This window comes from Protopterus annectens, chromosome 13.part0 (genome assembly GCF_019279795.1).
Source record: "Protopterus annectens isolate FY-2018-M chromosome 13.part0, PAN1.0, whole genome shotgun sequence".
Taxonomy (NCBI): Eukaryota; Metazoa; Chordata; order Ceratodontiformes; family Protopteridae; genus Protopterus; species Protopterus annectens.
In genome coordinates this window covers 434,139,011-434,151,776 of record NC_056747.1, presented here as the reverse complement: position 1 = coordinate 434,151,776, position 12,766 = coordinate 434,139,011, and positions in this window count along the sequence as shown.

The window sequence follows — 12,766 nt, the reverse complement described above, 5'->3', positions numbered from 1 at the left end:
AACTGCCAGACTATAGCCCAGGGAACCCAAGTTTGATTAGTGGCTTAGAATGCTCAATGATGCAACGTGGGAGTAAGGGCATGCCCACTGTGGGGGCAGGGCCATGCTTGACAGATCATCTCATGGGGCCTGATGGAGGCCATCACTCAGAGAGGGATTTCCATTCTTAGGTGGGCAGGGGACTTGAAAATGCATGGTTGCAGTGGTGGACTTGGCATACACTGAAGCTAAAACTCATGTCCTACCTAGCACACATGCAATAAAAGGGTCAGTAAAGGGGTGGAGTTAATTCTGGGAGAAAAATTCCTCATTGGCTGCAATATGATGGCACATTGCTTCTCCCATTCCACTCTGTCATGCCAGCAGATACAGACCCTACAGCCTGTGCATTGAACTGGAGAATCCATGTATAGGTGTTCTCCCATTGTGTCATTCTACCAGATGTAGGCCACATCAGGGAGCTAATCAAGTTATGGGAACTGCAGATGTAGGGGCCATAGAAAAATGCATGGCGAGTACCTGAAGTCAGCAGTGATGAGACAAAAAGAAAAAGAAGAACTTGCAGATAATAGGCAATCTCTTGCATAATAAACTAGCAGGGAGTTTTATCTATTTTAGGCTTTTTTATCCTGCATAGCAAAACAATTCTAGTCATGTACGTTTTTTTTTTTTTTTAATAAACTAACTATGGACCAGGTAAAAGGATTATCATTATATCTAGTCTAGTAGAAAAATAGAGGGGTCGCATAGGATTTTTATAAGCTAACTATATATCTAGGAGAGAAATTGCCATTAAATCAGATTTAAAGAAATGTATCTGTTTTACCCTGGGCCCATCTTGTAACAGCAAACCACTTCACTCAGCTGCCAAGTCATGATGGGAGGAGGGAAATGCTCTGAAAAGGGCAACAGGACACAGTTTGGCACAGTGAAGCATTTCTCCATACAGACAAGAGTTGGAGGTTGCAGCTTGGTGCAGCAAGGTACCCCTAGAATATACTACAGCAAAGATTCAGCAAGCATGTAACTCCAAGTGGGAATCTCAGTTCTGTGTGTTGGGAGATAGTGTAAAAATCATAGAAGTTGTGGTTGAACTTTATACGCAATGACTTGTTGACAATAAAGGGCACTATTCCCCACTGGTGCATGAAGTGTAGCTCAGAGCTGCCCAGCCAAATGGCATTGGTACACAGAGTAACGTAACAGCTACAGAAAAAAAAAAAGTTAAGAAGCCATCAAAAAAGTACTCGTGGCTACACCGGGCATGAGTAGATGCACAGAATGTTAGCAGTTTTAACTAGATAAACTTACATCTAAGTATTCTAAACTAAAGGAAAACAATTGACACAATAAGTGGTAACAAAATCAGCAAAAAACAGCAGTACAGTAGCTGGAAATAGTAACAAAAAACATATTCATTTCTCTAGCCTTAAAGGGGCTGGTTAAATGCAAATCAAAGTGAGGAGCAGAAGTAACAGTCTTGCACAGGTCAGGATAGGCCAGCAAATTGAAGCACATTGGCATACAAAGCAAAGTTATATAATAGTTACAGTAAAAGCTACAAGTTTTCAAAGGCTTGAAAATTAAATTAGCAGGTTAGTGGTAGGTGTGGACTGATTTTTTTTAAGGGAGAGATAAGTAGAACAATTTTATAAGATAAGTTTGGTAATACAAGGCCATACAGCTGTTTATTTATTAAAAGATTACTTAAAAATTTATACATGTCAGACAGACTTTAATGAAGCAAGTCAGTGTCAATGGGGTCCAATTTTGACTCTTTTTATAAGCGGTACCTCAAGGCTCCTTACTTGGGTCTTTATTTTTCTCATTATTATGAAACCAGTGGCTATTTAAAATTGAAATCAATGACTTTAGTCTATGCAGATTGCACTGTTTTATTTATTTCTGAATTTAAACAGAATTCTGTTGTGAAAGTATCTCGGTCAGATTTTCATAAATTATAACAATGAGTAATTGAACACTCCAGCAATTAATGCAACAAAAACAAAACATGGCATTTTTTGTGGGCAGATCAAATATTCATGTTTGTGAAAAAACTGTAAATGTAGTTGAGTAGGTGGATAATAACTTATCATTTGAATTCCATATTGACAAATTATGTTCAGAAAGTTGCTAGGAAATATGTATTGTTATTTTTTATATTAATTTTATTTGATTTCTGTTTGCATGGGCTGTGTAGAAAGTTATTTAAAGAAGGGAGAATTGTTTTATCATTCAATATTACATTTTATGTTTTTTTTCATCATAAAACACAGATCATTCTGAATTATTTATAAAATCATGTCAGTTACATTTTAAAAATATGACTGGATATATGTTGCTTTTACATAGTTTTTTTTTTTTTTAACAAAACATGTATCTCCCAGTGTCATAAGTAATACAAGCAGGTGCATTAGCTTATAAAAAGATGTCTGTCTGCCTCAACTTCTCACCAAAGCAGCAAAGATTTCAATAGCAAATTCCCACCTTATCTCCACCCTACTTTATGCCTCTCCAATATATACCAACCTAAGGCAATGCGATCTAAACAAGCTAGAGACCTGCTACAACAAAATCGCCAAATTCGCCACAGGGACATCTTACCATAGTCATCACTGCCTCTCACTTGCTGAACTGGGCTGGCTTGAACTCCCTCACCTCCTTCAGTGGTATCAACTCTCACTCGCCCACAAACTAGTAAACAATCCACTAAATGTCCCATCACTCCAGAATCTACTCCAACCCTATCGCACCAACAGACCACGAAGATCCAGCAACAAAATTCACTTGCAAATCACTAAAGCCAATAACTCTGCTGGTGAAGCACTATTCTCTTGCACCATAGCCAAATTATGGAACTCCCTCCCACCCACAATTACCTCCATACCATCATGCATCCACTTCAAAACTTTACTAAAAGTGCACCTAAAACATGCTGGCTATGCCCTTGCAACTCCCACTCTAATATCACCCACCCCATCCAACCACTACCTTTCTTTCCACTCCCCTAACTACCTTGATTATAGCAAGCTCAGATGCTCATAAGCCTAGTACTTATTATACAGCAGGAACTTCTTATTGTAACATTTGTTAATGTCTGTTATGTACTTCACAGATAAAGATTCTAGTTGTCTACTGATGTACTATGTTCTTCATCTGTAAATATGTTGTAAGTAATTGCTATGTTAAATTGTTAATCGCTATGTAATCCAACGTAACTACTGTCTGTTTATTTTAACTGTGGAGCTTTTCTCCCCGGGCCTCTGCTGAAAATGGACCTACGTCCACTCATAAATAAATAATAAATAAATAAATAAATAAATAAACAAACAAACAAACAAACAAATAAATAAATAAATAAATAAATAAATGTGAAATTTGTCTTTTTTAATTCAAAAGTTCTGAAATCTCCTATGTATAGAGTTTTTTTGACATACACATTTCTTTTTAAAGATTTTTTTATATACTAAAAACATCTTCAGAAAATGTATTTTGAATATATGAGTTGTACACATATGTTCGCTTTTTAATGTCTAGTGTTGTTTAAAGAATAACAATAAATAAATACATAAACACATTAATAATACAATGCTACGGATGCCGATGATTTTAATATATTTCAATGGTATTACTTAAATATGGATTAGCATTATGACTTAAAATTATGGTTCATCCCACTTCACCTTACTCATGTCTGCGACTTAAACCCCTAACTCTGAACCTGTCACATTAACTAACGAAAAAGTCTTTCCCTAACAATAAGACTAATGAAGACACTCAGGCACACACACACACACACACACACACACACACACACACACACACACACACACACACACACACACACACACACACACACACACACACACACACACACACACACACACACACACACACACACACACACATAACTAAAACTATACTCAACCCTAACCCTAATCCACAAATGTATGCACACACACATTTCTTACACATACCACCTTCCTTTTTTGCAACATCAACATATAAGTAGCCAGAGATTCAATAAAGCAGACATTCAGCCAAAATAACCTGCAGTTAACATAAATAAAATGAATGTTCATTAACATTAATTGTAAACACACACACACACACACACACACACACACACACACACACACACACACACACAGCTATCTAGATAGACAGACATATACAAATCTATATTTAAAATCTATATCCATCTATATGTATATGTATATATATATATATATATATATATATGTGTATATATATATATATATATATATATATATATATATATATGTGTATATATATATATATATATATATATATATATATATATATATATATATAGATAAATATATAGATATTGCTAGACAGTTATAGATCTATATAGCACACATACATACATACATATGAAACAACTAAAAGAACAGAGTAAGTCATAAATCAGTAAAATAAGAACAGGAAATTCATCTGTTAGTCACCAATAAACACCACTGGGAGTTAGTTGTATGCATTGGGGATTAAAGTGAAATTTCATGAACTGTTTATAAAGTAGCCTCTGTTTTGTTTAAACCATACCTGGATATTGTTACCAAGAGGCTCTAGGGAATTCTCACTCTCCTTTCATAAAATCTAATGGGAAAGAAACTTCAGATGAGCAGGAGGAAATGTGGCTTAACACCGCATGTAAAATCTGTTAGATATGAAGTGGTACTGTTCTCAGGTATGACCCCATATTCCACCCTGTTAAGATAATAGCAGCACCTTTCCAGTCTTAAAGAGTGCATTATCTCGGTCCCTTGTTCCATATTAGATAATACTGAACCATACAGTAATGTCAGGCTACTGTAAATTCCATATGAAAGTGTAATGAGAAAGATACACATTTCGTATTACACTTATTTCAGCACTTTCATGGCTGGACATTTCCAAAGACTTCTCAGATAAATCTTTAGGCCACATTTTAAATTTACTGTATGTTGTAGTACAGTGCACACACTGTATACTAGATTAGTACACAGATACTTTAATACAGGAAAGATGAAGGGAAAGGTACACAATGAGTTCTTTTGTCCAGGGTTTAATGCAGCAATACAATAAAGATGTCCCCTGTGTCCAAAAAAAGTCAGTGGACGTCTGTCCAAAAATCCATCAGGGCTCACTTAGTGTCCATGCCAGCAGCATAAAAGCCATGTGAAAAAATACTCTATAACTCCAGTAACTCAACCAAAACAGGGCTGAGGGTGCCTTTATTACCAGTAATTTTAAATGATGCCTCCGGGAACCTAGAAGTCATTTCACTACAGACATCCAATGATGAAACCCTGACAATAGAGGTAATCCTGTTGTGTAGCTAGACTTGGATACCAAATGAAATTCTGACACACCAAGGTATTTTCATCAAGTCCCTGATAGTAGTAACTTTGTACTATGGACTACAGCTCAAATAAGTAAGCAAGGGCATTAGTCTGACATTCTCCTAGCAACAGATTGCTTACATAGTTCAACAAACCATCAAAAATTATTCAGAAGTGTTATACCTGGAAACTCTGGAACCAAGTATTGTATGAAATGAAATAGTCTTGTATGGAGTTGCCTCCCACTGAATTCCTTCATTTGCATTAAACCAAGAATTGTTAGATATAGTGAAAGAAACCTAGATTGAGAGAAAGAGTCCTCAGTGAATGCAGTGAAATTATAAATACCACCACAAACACAGGTAAAACGGGTCTATATCAGAACATCACAGTATTAAAACTTCAAATGTTCTGATATCGAACACTATTCAGCAAAGGCTAAGAACAGCAAAGCTGCATAACAGCAAATTGTTTCCTCGGGAAAGAATTCGGTTGGCCATTTCTGTGGCTTTGCTTTTCTTACCTCTGTGGTGGAAAGTTACGGGTTGAGTTCAGGTAAATGTGCTATTGTTTGTACGTTAGGGTTAGGGGTGGGTTAAGTGAGTTAGGGTTAGGGCACGGGTTAGGTGAGTATGGATAGTGATGGACCTTAGGGTTAGGGTTTGGGTGGAGGTAAGTGGGTAGATAGTAGTGTATGTTTAGTTTAGTGTAGCGTTAGATGTAGGAATTTAAGTGTATGTGTGCGGTTGCTGTTTGTTTGATGTGCTTGTGTTGTGTGTATGTGTTTCAGAGCAGCAAATTATTTTCCATGGGAAAAAATTTGCTGTTCTGAATGTTTGATATTTTCATGTTTAGATGTTTTGGGGCCGATGAAATAGCATTCGCTATTTTCATCTTTCGATAACGTGATATAAACGCAGTAAAACTTTACAGTGAGACTGTTTCTGGTATTATAAAAAATAGTGGAGATTTGTAGTACCACTTGTTAAGGAGCATATGATAAATACCTAAGAAAGTGCAATCACACACTTGCAATAGGACTTCAAGAGTAAAGCAGTTTTACCCAGGGGAACAGGTTGTAGTTTTCATACCAACATCTGAAAATAAGTTCCTGGCTAGTTGGCAGTCATTGTATAAACCCCTGCAAGAGTAAGACAAGTAAATTACAAGGTATCCCAACCCAACACATCAAAGCAACATACATTTATTTATTTAAATGTGTTAACTAGGGTAGACCAATTTCAAGTTCAGTCTAGACAGGTAAAAAGAAATATATCAGTACAATAAATGCAAGAAAAAGCAAGTGGAATAAATGGCATATGCAGCAAACATTCCATACATTGTCTACAAGATTTTTACGTACAGATGGACACATAGTTGAAACCAGATAACATGGATCACAGATAGCTAATAGCTGAGATGAAATGTATAGAGGCTGACAAAACTTAATTTGGCGGTATATTAAGTTATGTTATATGTTCTACAGAAGGGAAGTTGAATTTTGCCTGTTTCTGAAAAGAGCATTTTAGCTGGGCATGGAATTTTTTGGAAACAGAGCATATATCTTGAGATAAAGGGCAGATTCCTATAGTTTTGGGACTAAGATTTAAACGTAGTGGTTAGAGTTCTGCAGTTTTGATTTGGTGGGGGGTGTAAAAGAGGTATTGTATGGTTATAATCTCTGAGTTTGTAGGAATGGAATAGTATTTGTCTGAGCTTTAAGAAGTTTAACTAGCTAAAACATGAGTAGGACATTAGAGTTTTGCTTGGATACTGGTCATTTAGTTTTTTAGAAGTTAGATTAGATCTTTTCTTCATGTATTATAATGTCATTTTTTTATTGTTTTACAGTGGTGTTCTTGCCTTGGGAAGAATGTGATGAATCTACAGATGTCAGGACCAAAGGACTGAATAGCTGTGGTGCTCCTTTTAGTGGCTGAAGCTGTAAGATGGAGTTTCATATTCCAGATGAGAGAGTAGGATATCATGGCTGTTCTAATGGGAAAAAAGAGGGGGGATGTTTTTCTGTCCTGAAACAGACATGAGTTTTGTCTTGTTCTTTTCTTCTACATGTAGATGGAAGTTCAGTGAAGGGCTAAGTGGAATTTCAAAACACTTACAGGAGGAAATGCTCTTTATGGCTGAGTTGTACTGATCTGTAAATGCAGTGTACTGGCAGTTTTTTAGAGTTTCTGACTTTTTCCCTAAGATAATAGTTCTAGTTATGGAGTAGATGAAAATTAGATTTTTATTTCTGATAAACTGAATAATTGACTGGAAGTATGTTAGCAGGTCCAGCTGTGGGGAAAGAAGAGACTGATTAGAGTAGATTATTAGCATGTTGTAAATGTACAGTTATTGAAAGATGTGGTAAATTGTTCTGGAGGTTTTTTTTAAGAAAACTGAAAATAAGAAAAAGGATAGAACCTTAAGGAACTCTTTTGACAAGTTAGACTTTTAGTGATTTAGAGAATGCAATTTTTAGTACAAAGTTGGGGTTAGTAAGATAGTTTTGGGACCAAGGATTTACTTTTAGAATAATACCCATATCAAACATATGACGTGTAAGGATGATAATGTCAATAACTTTTGATGAGTTTACAAACATGGCACTTTTAATCATGTCTTTATCCATGATAAGTAATATTTCATCTGTTAGAGGTCAGATTGCTGTGGTAGTTCAATGTTCAGTCCAAAATCCATGTTGTTTACCAGAAAGGCAGTATTGCAGAAGTTTGGTATAAATACTTTTTCAAGAATTTTTCTTAATGTAGAAATTATATAAATTGGACTGTGGTGTGCAGCTGTGGAGAGCTTAGGTTCTTTGCATAATGATTTAATTATGGCTGATTTCTAGATGCCTTCTATGCAATCTTGAGTAAGATAGAGCATTTATATATGTATCCCTATAGGTTCTCTAAACCTAGGGAACAATCCATTTGGATATGGTTTAGGACTGGGTCAATATAAAGACCTTAACATGTTTAAAGTAAAATAATGGAATGGAGAGTGGTGGATGTGGGGTGGTGGCAGAGGTCTGGCTGGTGGTGGAACCTAATAAGGTAAAGTTGATGAATTTTGCAGTATGCAAAAATACACAGGTTACAAGTATGTTACAGAAAAACAGAGGTTTCCTATAACATGGGACAGGATTTGAGTCACAGCTCCCAAAAAGTGATAAAATACGACGGATGTTAATAAATTTGGTAGAAAAGGGATGTGAAAGCTTTTGTTACCAGGAACAGAAGAGCTGGAATTCCTCAAGGATATTTTGTGGTAACTCACAACCTGACAGAATACGTAAAGTGGGGTCTTATGCTGTGTTTAAAAAGCTGACTGATACTTATCAAAGAGAAACAAAGTATATGAATGAATAAGCTGAAACAGTCTAAAAATGCTGAAACAGACACTGTTAAAAAAATAGTGTGTTTGCGTAATATCTGTTCTACCTTGCATTTGTATGTAGTTACTTTTCAGTATATAACATGGCTACATTGACACTATCTGTCAATAAGGTGTTCTAAGTTGTTCACAGTTTTGAAGTAAAGTGTCATGTGACAGCCCATTTATACAAATGGACATTTAAGGAAACTACTTAATGGGGAAACCATACAAATAATATACTCACTGCATCCCAAACAATTTGAATGGGAGATAGTAGTTCAACTTACAAACATGTTAAAAACAGATAAATGGAATAAATCAGGAAATGGTCCTTGTGACACATGAATTGTAAGATTAGGGAGCTCACTTTCTGACTCTTGGCTTTACCAAAAAATCTGTAATTCTACAGTGAATATATAGTATGTATAAAAGCGCAACTGCCCTCTCTCTCATGTTATCTCTCTCTCTCTCTCTCTCTCTCTCTCTATATATATATATATATATATATATATATATATATATATATACACACATATAAAAAATATATATATTGTAAGGGTAGCCCCACAAAAAGGGTGTAATAACAAATGTGTATCTGGTGCACTGTAGAAAATCTTTGTGGTGCATGAAGTGCTGCTATTACTCTCCAGAAACTTGAAAAAAAGACAAGCTTATTAAGTACCTTTCTGACATCAAAAAGGTGCTTAATGAGTTCTGTTAAGCAATCATAAGCACTAAGATGAGGACTCATGCTGAGGATTGACATTGGGCAGTATGTGAATAGGGTCAGAAGGTAACATTACTTTAAAACCATTAGATACTTCCCTCTAACAGCCATATAATCAAAAAGAGTGGTAGAACATTATCCAGCATCTTTCAAATCAGTTTATTCGTTAGAAGATTGCTTTGTTTATGCCTGCTTTTAATTTACAATGCTAAAGTATTTCACTGGCTTTGAAAGCAGGTAATTCACCTGGGACTCAAATCACTTTTTTCCTTTTTTTTCTGTAAATAGTAGTACATTGAGCTGATAAAGTTCCATGCACTACAATGAATTATGATTGGACTTGTCCAGTTTTAAAACTACAATGAATTATGATTGGACTTGTCCAATTTTAACCTTTATTTTATGTTCCTGAAATGGATTCCAAACTGTCAAGGTGAGATTCTTGACATCCATGTCTCAAACAAATAATACATTGAATCCTGTAAATATGCAGTCTGTGGCACACCATTAAAACTTTAGCTACATCTTTAGAACATCATTAGTCCTTTTCTGCATTCTCCATACCTCATATGTCTTATAAACCCACCATCTGCTACTCACTAACACTAAATTCACACACTGCAAAGTCAAAACACAGAGACAGAGAAAGATAGACAGACATATAAACAGATAGACATACAAACAAAAGCTAATACATGTAAAAAGAATCCCTGAATCCCAGATCTACACGTAACTTAAACAAGGAAATTGAATAATAGTAATAATAATAATAATAATAATAATAATAATAAAACAACATAGACCATGTCTCCTATTCACATCAATATAAAAAAGTAAGTACATACTTTGCACAAAAACATAATGTCACCACAAGGTACAATGTTCACCAAAATTAATATCTAGGTTAAAGACCAAAATAAAGGGGAAATAAAAGCATTTAAAAGCATATATATATGTGATGCCCGTGCACTGGCCCAGAATCCTCAATCCTTGCCACTAACACCAGTGAGGGGCGTCCACATTGGAAAGAATAGCAAATACACACACAGTAAATTACAAATTGCCTTAAGAGCACACAGAGATCACAGTCAGTCTGGGGCTGGTTTCTCCCTTTCTCTACAGATCCCCAATGAGACTCCCAACTGGCACAGCTATAGGGTTCATATCTCAGCCTAGTAGACACGCTAAAACCTCCAGCACCCTCTCTGTCCAACCAGTGCTTCGAGCCCCTGCCCAAGTAGCTGACACACACACACTTTGAGATATGAGTTATATACAAACACACAGACACTCCTGGGGAAGGCTGGCACAGATTCTCCAGCTGTGCCCCCTTTCTGCCCAGTCTAAAAGGTAGGACCAGCTGCCACCACCCATTAATATTTATCAGCTACTAAAAAGGCCCTTATCAAAGGCTGTCCAATTATTACTCTGCAATATTATTATTATCCAAAGGATAAGTGTGACTGAACAGCAAGGCTTATTTGGGGTGGCTTGGACAGTATTACTATATACATGCAATGCACTCTAGAGCTTAATTTATCTCTCCACAAAACAGCCACATTTGAAAGGTTTAAAAATATTTAATAATAAATAATAAATACACAAGACAATACTTCTTACTACACAGTGCTAGTCAAGAATTCAGACACAGTAAAATGCATAAAATAATACAGTAGAATAGATCTGACATCAATACAGAAAACAACTGTCTAATCTTCTAATTTCCTAGCTATTTCTAAAAGAGATACTGAAGTCTAAGATCCTACTTACATACAGAACACAGACAGATACTGGTGAGTTTGATGTTCTCAAGACAAATGCAAAAATGCTCTCTGATTCTCTCTCTTTAAATTGATAACACAGTGCTGCTTCAAATTACATCATTCTTAATAGCCCTTTTGATCTTGCAGCTGGTCAGGAAGCCAGAGCAATAAAATAAATTATACATGTAAATTTTGGCCTCAAAACAATAGGAAGAATTCCTTCATTCAGACATCTCGGCTCCGAGTTTTGACATCAAACAATTACACAATGCTTGATTTATTAGCTTTCCTAGAGCAGAGTGCACTGTTGTTACATTTTTGCAGTTCTACATTTAACACCATTTTTCCCATTTAAGAGAACAAGCCTGTGGCTTATATTAATATTTACTAATGACAGAATTATCTACAAAATTCTACCTGGCTAGGCTGGCAGCCTTCACCTATCTTCACAATATATATATATATATATATATATATATATATATTATATATATATATATCTATATATATATATATATATATATATATATATATATATATATATATATATATATATATATACACACACACACACACACACACACATACACTCACACACACACGGGTCTATGTCACTCTACTGAATTAACATATGACCAAAACTGAAAACAATAAGACAACATTGAAACTGCAGAACAATGAACATTCACAAAAGTGAAACTTACAAGATCAAAACAAACACATTTAGTCCATTACAGGAGAAATAGATGTCTGTCCCTTTAAACTAAACTGTGATTTACAGCAACTTCTGTGGCAAACACAGAGCACTTTCTAGATGTTAATTGTGCCAGTGAAATGATGAATGTAGTGCTCAATTTAGCTTCACAACTACCCTTTTCTATGTTTTTATAGGAGACTGAACCATCCTGCACCCCCCATGTAGGAGACTGCATCCCTCACACCCCCTACAAATGATATATACCAACTCTGAGATTGTAGCATAGTTAGGCAGTATAGGAGGAGGAGAGTGAAGGCAGTGCCAAGGCTGAAATGGTGGAAGTTGAAAAAGGATAACTGTAAGGTGGAGTTCAGGGAAGAGTTAAGACAGGCCCTGGGTGGCAGTGAAGTTTTACTGGACTGCTGGGCAGCTACAGCAGAGGTGGTAAGGCAGACAGCTAGAAAGGTGCTTGGTGTGACATCTGGACAGTGACCTGGTGGTGGAATGAGGAAGTAGAAGAGAGTATACAGAGGAAGAGATTGGTGAAAAAAAAGTGAGATTGTCAAAGAGATGAAAAAAGCAGACAGGAGTACAAGGAAATGAAGTGTATGGTGAAAAAAGAGGCGGCAAAGGCTAAGGATAAGGTGTATGGCAAGTTGTATGAAAGGATGACACAAAGGAGGGAGAAAAGGGACTGTACTGATTGGCTAGATGGCGGGACCAAGCTGGGAAAGATGTTCAGCAGGTTAGAGTGATAAAGGATAATGAGGGAAACATACTCACAGGCAAGGAGAGTGTGTTGAGCAGATGGAAAGAGTACTTTGAGGAGCTGATGAATGAAGAGAATGAG